This window comes from Opisthorchis viverrini (assembly GCF_000715545.1).
Source record: "Opisthorchis viverrini unplaced genomic scaffold opera_v5_296, whole genome shotgun sequence".
Classification (NCBI taxonomy): Eukaryota; Metazoa; Platyhelminthes; class Trematoda; order Opisthorchiida; family Opisthorchiidae; genus Opisthorchis; species Opisthorchis viverrini.
The window spans coordinates 509,706-520,268 of record NW_008751953.1 but is presented as its reverse complement, the minus strand read 5'-3'; positions in this window follow the sequence as shown (position 1 = coordinate 520,268).

Genomic DNA, 10,563 nt, shown 5'->3' with positions numbered 1-10,563 from the left:
AGACTACGCGATAGGGAGAAGACAGAGAACTGGGGACACGGCTGTATTGCCAGGACAAAACATACACAGCGCCTGCGTAAATATATAGGATGACTAAACGGCCAAATATGGTCGTTCACTTGTTCGCTCCGTACAGCCAATGGTGATGTTCCGGTCGTGAACATTCTCAGGCCCACTACGCTGGTCGTGCGTTGCAAAGCAGTGTTTAGTGAGAGCCGCCAACTCACCTACTTTCCGGACGTGTCGTACCGATGCTGACCTTGGGGATGCATCACTCTCTGCACATGTGCTTTTTCTTCTGTCTGAGCGCGCCCTGACAGTTCTAGAGGATGGCTTCTGTTGAACGAATCATCCTTCATCCTTTCGAAACCATGCACAAACCAATGTTCTTCTGTAGCCGCAGAAAAGTGGTCTGTTTTAAACTTTTGGCTAGCACTTACAGTTATCTTATTGTTCAGACCGCCACATCTTACTGAAGTAGCAGTTAAATGCATCATTCCGTGCATGTTGCTGAATAAGTTTCGTTTGAGCATTAGACTACTGCTCACTAGACTTGTTTGAGCACTCAACTCAACGGATGCAACAAATTTACTCTCACTGCAAACTTACGTCTATGTGGCTATTCAGTTTTCCGCCCGCAATGTAAAAACTAGGTTTCCCCTCCACGTGATTTTGATGACTACCGTCCAGAGGCCACCTTTTATGCGTACTTGACGTGTCTTGCAGCCTTATTGGGGGGAAACAGAAAGTTATTTTCAGTGTGAACCATGTTTGCAGGTAAATTCTGGGTAGTAAACTCTGCATATGAAAAGGAAACGGGGGGTGGGGTAGCGAAGCTTGTTGAGGCGCGCTTAGAACGCAGGGATAGGTTGGATCAGGTCAGAATAGACTAGTCCCAATTTAGCGACATCGACTGCGCATTCCAGGCTAGGTAGGACATCACGCTTGGTCAATTTCTGCTGCTTTAGTTATGGAGCCAGCTTTGTACATGGTATTTGTTTGTATGCTGTGCTGGGCAGTTGGTTTGAAAAAGTGGTATCATCAGGGTGTAGTGAGTAGAAGTTGCGTCATAGTAGATCGGCGTGTGGGTGTTCAGCAGTGCTGTGCTCATGAATGGACAGATCTAGTGACAAGAATGGTAGCCATGACATGGAAGGTCAAAGGTCACGCGAAATTGGTCGCTGAAGTCAGACTCAGAGGTCATCCGGACGCCGGTCAGTCATGGAGGTGGCATGAGGCATTGTGAGTCCCATACATTCTCACTGAAACAGGCATGCCATAAACACTTGCGTGGAGATGTTTCTTCGATGTCACCATCTGCGATCTAATCCCGCTGATGGTGTTATGGTGGAAACTAAGAGGGAAAAAGAGGGAAAAGATTCTGGAGCCCTGCTCTAGACTGCCTGGGTTTCCAATCGGTTGGGTGACGAGTGGGCACAAGTAGGGCGTAGGTGTGCATCGAAACGAACACATTTGCGCAGTCTGGATACAAGACCACTATGTATTAATCGGAATAGCTATGGTTGATGCTTTGGATACTAAATATACAGCTTGAGGCTAAATGCACTTGACTGTCACCATTAGCAACCAATCTTGAAAATTACTGCATCGTGATCATCATTTGTTTTATTTTGAACCAGAGGGTGGGTCACAGGGAAGTATAAACGGATCTCATCTGTCCGAGTTCATCGCTTTTGAATTACACCTCCTATTCCGGTTCCGCCGTCCATTATCGCTTTCTTCATTTAGTTTACATGATAACTCAATGCAAAGTGATCCCGAGTTTCCTTATTTGCCAATAAGAGGTGGCATCGAATTCTTCATCCTTCCAGACTTATAACAGTGCGTTCCTGACCGTATATGTTATTCATGCTGAGTGGTTTTGCCACACATATGAGCTCGTTTATGTTCAATCAAACAGGAATCCTCATGGTCTGAATGGATCGCTGAGGATCACGTGATGATTGTTTTGACAGCTACGTTTGCTGATCTCGCATCTGTCAATCTGAGTCAAAAATCTAGGGCAGTTGACAATGTGTCGAAGTGAACTTTCTCACATTAGTTCCAAACCATTTCATGAAGAGTGGCTGAATTTCTAAAGTTGGAGGATATATCTAAAAGATAGAAAGATAACGATTCAGTTGTAACACCCTTTCGGTTCCTAGCTGCCATGCCACCTGAAGAAGGCACGGGGGCTGGGATACTGCCAGGTTGCCCAAGCCTAGACAGGGGAAGTCGAGAGACATAGGTCAGGTCCAAACCACAGACCTTCCGGTCAGTATATTCGTGCTCTAACCACTGAGCCATCTCGCCCCTGGTTATATCTCTGCAGAAGTACAGATCCACAGTCTCAAGGATGGCAACTACCCCCAGGTAGTGCACTAATAAACGTAGGCCGTACCACCTCTTAGCAAACGAGTTTTCAAATCAGTAAGAATAGAGGCTTCTAAGGCAATGAAATCAACGATTCATCGTTTATCCCCAAGTCAGCCACAAAACAGGTGGCAATACCAATAATCTGGTAGGTTCGACGAAGATCAGCAATAAATCCATAGACTAATCACCAAGACTTTCCGAAATTCTGACTACTCTTCCTCACTACGATCCTCATTAAAAGGCCGCTAACATCGATTCGATCACATGCAGCTTTAAACGCTCCGATAAGTCTCCGTTCCATTTGGGCACTCTGTTGGGTTAAGCTACAAGAGTTTTCTTGACTCCCCTGATAACTCCGCTACATCTACGCCAAGGAAGCTTTTTTCTGCTTTCTGTGTAACTTACGAAACATCCTTTGTTTGAGTGCCCATATCACACATTACAGTAGCAAATAGCGAATAACTGCACTGTCCCTGAGGCACACAACTTGTCACCTTCACACAGTCACGTGACACGCACACTCGATGTCCTGTCCGTTCAGCTGCCGTTCGGCCCGAACAGACCAATTGTATCCCACAGAGCGTCAACCAAGTGGATTGAAACATGGGCTTCAAACACATAGGCTTTACTAATGTGTCTACTGACGTAGAGGGATTGGGTTATCGCGACGGAAGAACAAGTCAACTGGATATACGACAAACGATTTCAGCTTTAGGCGTCACAACCTGTGGTTGACATGCGAGTAAGTTATTGAATTGCCGATAATTTCACTGGGTGGAGCCAAATTTAATAATGTGTCTTGTGTGATCCGATTCCACATTACAACTGGTATTTTTTCTGCCTTGACATTCACAAAAGTTACGCTATTAATAAAATAATCCAGTAGGTTAGGAAAACGCCGGGATTTGGTGAATTTTTATCAGTTCTGAGCGTCATGGAATTTGCTGTGTTTGACAAAAGTGAACCCAGTGTACCCAGTGCGCAGTCAAGTAAAAAATATCCTCCAATAAGATTAAGGTTTGAGTAACCTTCCTAGTAAGGAGCAATCCTGTAACTCACAGATTACAACACCCAGACTTTTCTCCTTATTTTAGTTTGAGCAATCCACTACGGCAACTCGATTTTTCAATGTTTTGTGTATTCGTGTACGCAGAACTCACAGGAACCTCAGTTTCCATGTTTAACCGTACAATAGTCAACAGGAAAGTGATATTTCCGTCAAATGTGACTCACGAGCCCTCAAGTGCAAAGTCCGTTAAGCGTCTTGGAGGAAACCACCGCCCATCTAAAGCTACTTTTCAATATTCGAAAGTATTTTTATTTTCTGAACGGTTTCTTCTAAGAAGTGGCTTATTGCAAAATTGCTAGCTCTCGAAAAGAAGGATCAATGGGTCTTGAACGATTCTTAAATCACACAACAGGCCTCCCGTTCTAGAACTTTACCTCAGGCATAAAAATGCACGACAGTCTACCTTTCTTCTTACTGGACTACACAAGAATGTTGGTCGCAACTGGTGAACAATATGAGCACTATTCCCTTAGAGAACGTAGTTAAGAGTATGCTGCCTCTTAACTTGGGCGGTTTAAATTGCAGTGGGTGTAATCAGACTGCTAACCAGACTGATAACAAACAACTGAGCAAGACCAGATGATTGGTCGATCCTATACAGTCACAGCCTCGAACCTGATTGGTGCGCACGTAACAGACATACATACAAGAGGTCCACATGGGTTTCACACACCACACGCATACTCTGGAAATCGATAGTGATGAGTTCAAATGGAGCGATGCAGCGGTTTGGGGGGGGGGAAGGGATGAATGGTGGCAGAAATGTTTTTTTGTATTGTTGGTATTGGGACCATCTAGTTCGCTATTCAGTCCTGGTAAGCGTTATTGTATTGTTACACTACATGCCTTCCACAAGCATCTTTACTTGTGTAAACAAATCAGGAACTGTGTGCAGAAGAAACCTTTGAGTCATCAGTTCAATGATTGGCTGATTTGTTGTGGATTTCTGGGACCCTCACGTGTTTCTGGAGCGCACAAAACTCTAAGTCGAAAACAACGGTGGAGAAATTCTCCTATCAAAACAGACTGGGAGAAAAAATTCGCCGGTACTGTGTTAAGTTTACCCCTTCTATACAATCAGGACTAGACCGTGTGTGTCTTTTGGGACTGGTGCTATAGTGAGATGAAGCGATAGAAGCTTCAAGTGTATGTTCTCTGTTTGGGCGAACCACATACTGAATTTGATCTAACAGAGCGCTGTTTTGAAATCTCTTCGGAAGAGTCTTTTTTAGGATATTACTGTACACATAGTACTCTGCCGCCACCGCCATCACCCTTCGGATATTACTGCCTGTATTGTGCACATAGAGTTGAGAACAAAGAGGCGACGAAACGGAAAGCCGGCGTATCGTCTTACACGTGTTATTTTTCACATGAAAGGCAAAAGTTTACTCGGCAAAAGGTAATGTACAATTGATAAGGTTGCTTAAAATTCTTCAACAGCCCAAGGCCGGTTTCGTCCTTCTTGAGGCTCATCGGGTGGGCGTAGTCCCCGAGTTTCCGTCAACCTCATGTTCTAACTGAAACCGAATCGCAAGAAATTAGCGAAATCCACTCATTTGTAAAATATTTGGTTTTGCGAGAGAATCAGTTGGAACTCAGGTGAATCCCTCGTTTACGATGTTTCCAGGAAACTGAATGTGCTGCACCAGGCCGCCTCATGTTTCAGTTCATACGATATTCGAGAAATCGCGATGCATGTATATACGTAACACGCTACTCATGAGGTTGCTGAAAATTCCTCGACAGCTCACGACCGGTTTCGCCCTTCTCGGGGCTTACCAAGTAGGCGCAGTCCCCGGGTTTCCGTCAACCTTATGTTCTACTTGAGTCCCTCGCAAAACCAAAGTTTTTTGCAAATGAGTGTATTTAGCAAAAGGTCTTTTGATTTTTCTCAACTTTTTCTCTTATTATCACGTCAGAAATACAAATGACCTTGGACCAGTGGTGAGTGATCTTCAGTTACATCGTGGTGGACTCTTAAGAATATTGTACAATATGGAGGTAGTTTTAATAATGATATTGATGAATGTGTATCAAACTGGGAGTGATTTTAGCATGTTTGAATGTCTGCTTAAATTCATAGTTCTCTTAGACAATGAATAGCATAGTAACAAAAGATAAGCTCTCTGAGAGCAGTGATTATTCCCCCTCAAACCCTAAGAGAGAAGCTCACCCAAAATCAGTGTACTCTACTTAAAAGGTGCCCCCCCCAGCACTGCTTAGTAAGTAATGGGGTAGATGGAGATGGGAACTGTTATCTTACAATGGCCAATCAAAAAATCCTTTTATAATATCTGTCCTTGCAGGTGGTGAACAAAAGTAACTTGTGGCTGAAAGTATGTGTTAATCTGCTCTGATAGAGGAAGCAACAACTATTCCGTTCTAGTTGTCCGGTGTGTTGGGCGTAACACCTCACCAAGTACACCTTTGCATACATCTCTATCTGCCCAATGCCTACTGGAGCAGTGACGGGCATCGGTTTCCAGTAAATCTATAGTCAGTCAGCTGCTGTTCGATATAGATAGTTGAAGGTCCGGATTGTCTTGTGATAACCTATGTGAACACCTAAACCACAGGACATCTATGGCCAAAAGTCAAAAGCTGAAAGTTTCTAGTGACAGTACACAGGGATACCCAAACTCCTTTCCCGTCCAACAATACGGACTAACCGTTCAGCAATGGGAAGGAGTGAATACATCGCGTTCAACCAGGAAATTCGGTCTCATTTAGCAGTGGATAAACGTATTCAGCGGTTATACCAACCGGGGACACTGAATAGAATCTAGTCTGCCTCCAACTTATGTGGCTACATTATCCTGGTTGTTTAGTCTGTTACGTATAGGCTGTCTCACCCGTCAGGCAGTCCTGTCTTCAGTTGAATTTATTAGAGGAAGGCTGATAAGATTGATGGGTTTATGCGAATGATGCTTGAAAAGTTTACGGATACATCTTACTTTATTCTTACGGCTTATTGTCAAACTGTCGTGTTCATGGAATCAATAAGTAACAGCTGATTCCTCATCCTGTTGCCCAAGGGAGACAGTGTGTCTGCCTAGAGTGATCGCTTTTGTAAACACTACGTCCTCGATACAATTGTACTGTTCACTTTTTTCGGGGTGAGCGGAGACTAGAGGGAGTTCGTAAGGCGAATTGCGCTCGGTGGTAGGCCAAGTCCCAACTTTTTAGTAAAAGAACATTACCGGAAACCAGCGTTGCATATCATACTACTAACTATGGGAAGAAGGGTCGTCTACATTATCTGGAATGAATAAGTGGGTCAAATTTAGCCACTGAGCTCGGCTATCGGTTTCCTAGTTAGAATTGGCCAGTTGGAGTGACCGGTTATCGATATGCTGCAGTCACAGACTCACAAAAACCAATTCATGATCTTATCTGTCCGTTTCTATTTTCCATACGCAGCGCATCTGCCGAAACATTGAGTAGTTGTTTTTTTTTAATCATCCATTCCACGAATTCAACTACATCGCCAAAGGTAACAAACATTGTCCGGGTCACTGAGCTGGAATTGCGGTTTCTGCTCACGATGGTAAAGGACTGATACAGCACGTTAGAGTCATTTGTTAGGTGAAGCACGACAATGTATGTGTATATAGGTAATACACTACTCATAAGGTTGCTGAAAATTCCTCGACGGAACACGACCGATTCAGTGACCTTATGAGTAGTGCATTATAAAAATATATATGTATCGCAATATCTCGAATATCGTAGCGACTGAAACATGAGGCGGCCTTGTGCAGCACATTCAGTTGCCTGGAAATATCAAAACCGAGAGATTCAGCTGGGTTCCAGGTGAGCCTCTCGAAAACCTAAATTATTTTGCAAATGACTGTAAATTCACTACCAATAGCCTGATTTTGCTAGCCAGTATCATTCTGTGGGTGTTTGAATATACTGTATACGTCACTACCAACTGGTCAATTTTAGCTAAAAATACCCGATTCTTTTGTTAGATTACTTTTAACACGTGTACTAGCCCCGGCTGCTCGCATTTTCACTCCGGTGACTATCAGTTGCACGCGTTGCAGGAACAAGCGTGCACTCGTCCATTTTGTACGTTTGCCAAATTTTGGGTCACAGTAGCAAGGTGGATACGCTACAACCTTGTCGTTTCGGCCTGGCCAAACAATGTATCTTTCGGACGCCAGGAACGATATTCCAAGTGACGGTTACCGGACTGAGGGAGGATTTAAATAGAATATTGATGCAGAATCCCACAGGCGCCAGCATTCGCCGTTAGAAAGAATATCGGTATGACAGAATTACACTGAATTACCCCACTTAACTTGATAGTAAGGATAATGACCGCTGCATGTAGCCCCTGAAACAACGAACAGACAGTACATCCCAGACATATAGCAATCAACACAACCGCAAAGGTTCTTCCGCCGCCCAGGAAGGCGCCGAATCGATCCTCATGTGACTAGCAGCCTTGCCTTTTCCCGCACTGGTATTGTATACGATTCACACACGCCATTGTGTACCAGTGAACATTTCGAAATTGGGGTTTTGCGGGATAAGTATTTTGTTCATAGCCACACCACTCGCGTTTGAACGGTCGTGTTCCTGTTCTGATGTGATTATTCCGGTGAGTCCACACCAAAGGGGAGCAGTGGACTCGAGTTTCGCTCTTATTAGAGCTCATCAGCAGTGTGTATACACTCATTTGCAAGTCAATTTGGGGACTGTGCTTACCTGATGAGCCCCAAGAAGGGTGAAACTGGTCGTGGGCTATCGAAGATTTTTCAGCAACCTTGTGAGTAGTTTCCTTTATGAAAATATACTGCGATATCCCGAATATCATGCTAACTAAAACATGAGACGGCCTGTGTGCAGCACATTCAGCTGGAGGACATCATAAATGAGAGATTCAGTTGAGTCCCCCGTGAAAACCAAATTGATTTGCAAATGAGTGTATTTCTCGAGAAAACCTAATAGACCTTCTTCCGTTTTGTGGACGATTGGGACACATAATTTTAAGAATACGAATCCTCTTTGTGCCGATGCATTCTATAGACATCTGGCAACTTTGTGAACATGGTTTTAGCTTGGCAAGTCAGCTTTTCCTGCAATGAAGTGTAGTCTGTTTTGAAAAGTCCCGATAATTTCAACCGTCTAATTTTTCATCCTTCAGTTTACACCGGGGTGGGGATAGGTTTGTTTTAATGTCCCGAAAGGTTTGGAGAAAATGAAACAGATCTGCGCACGTCACTAAGCCCTCGGTGTTTGGTTTTTATTCTTCATCAATCATGACAATCAAATCTTTGGTTTTCGCCCAACATCGCACGTAAGCACGAAGAGGAATATTTGCGAAAAATTTAAAGTAACTTCTTTACACAGTATACTTTTTCTCCGTATAGCTTCCTATCGTACAAAAGTGTGATCCAAAACCGGGCACAGACGGTGTGTGTGTGTGTGTGTGTGTGTGTGGGCGGGTTTGTGCGCAACTAACCGTTTTTACTGTTCTGAAAGGCCATAATGACGGTACACACTAGCCAGCTGTCTATCATGCTGGGATAAACAGGACCGGGGTTCTAGCCCTCACAGAGCTGCAAAGTGCACTGTAGTCCACTCGGGGGCTGTGTCACTGGTGCACTGTTATGTCATAGGAGCATGGTCGTTATCGAAATTTTCCGTGGTTCAGTTTGGAAAATAAACAAGCCTGTGCAATCTTCTGGCTGGCACATCCCAAATTCCCCAATTCCGTGCGAACTAAATAATGAAGAGGACGAGAAAAGTTGCTCCAGACTAGTCGGCTCGTTAGTTCATGAAGTGCATTCCTCTTGGCGGTGGCCGATTTTCTTCACATGTGTCAAACCTTTCCAAAATACGGATGTAAAACTACCTGTGAAAAATTCACGACGAATACGTGACTCACCGTATGGCAGATTTAAATAAGCACTACCACCTTTGGTCGGAACGCCTAAGTTGATGGAAATTTAGAAAAAAAGTAGACAAATTCATTTGATACGTTAAAGCAGACTACCCACAAGTCTTGTCTAACACACCTTGCAAGCATATGCGCTCCTGAACTGAACTAGATGCCTTTGTCCTCGCCGATGCGCGAAAATCATGAATGGAGAGAATGGAAATAAGATATGAAAGTGATATTGTTATATCTGCTGATTCGCCAATCTGCTGTATCTGACTGCTGACCCGCTCCACTTCCTAGTGCCGGAGAAAAAAAGACCCACAGAAAGGAACACAACAGCCATATTCCGAACAAGCAAGTACGAGAGCGTGAGTGCGTGCGAGTGCGAATCTACAACGGTGTCAAGCTATTTCTTGGAGGGACACTGCCTGAACTCGGTCCGATGCTGACGCACAGTGTCTGGTTTTGGTACGAGGCTGTGACGTGCTGCATATTGCGGGGGCGTTGTCTGACCTTGATCAACGCTGACTCGCGCTGTTTGGGTTTGATACAAGGCTGTGAAGCGCTGCATAATTAGGGGGCGTTTTCTGTCTGGTCAACATCTAGTGGAGCTGAGAGTCTCGGTGGGTTTCGGGCATTCAGTGGTTGCTCTCTGGACTGTGACCTTCCTGATAGATATCATTTGTGTGATTGGGCCAAACAACTGGGAAATCAATCGAATCATGTGGGCGAATAGTGGAAAAAAGTCCACGTGGACCAAGTCAAAGTCACTGTTTAATGAGGAAAATCAGAAGCGGAAAAAACGGAAGTTAGGGGTAGGAAAGTGACCCAGGGGCATTCAGTGATCCGGGGAATAGATGACTGTTTCATACGGAGGTTATGTGAAAACCGCCCCAGCACACCTGAAGTCTGTGGCGTGGGATGTCAGGGAGTCAGCGGTATTCGACGTTCGAGAGGACGGCACACGTCAGTTCTGAAATGTGCAGATATACGGACTGGTATTAATGAATCCACACAGTATACACAGCACACATGCGCACAGGTCGGGTGGAACAAGGGAGAAGGCCGGAGTGTGGTAACGACACGTGTATTGAGCAAAACCGAAACCGGAAGCGGGGGGTGTGTACGGGGTCGGGTCAAGGTCAGTTAGGGGGGTGTACAAGCGGGGTACTCTTCCCTGTCCAGGGCCCGTGGTGATTCGTCCGTGGTACCTGCAATGGGG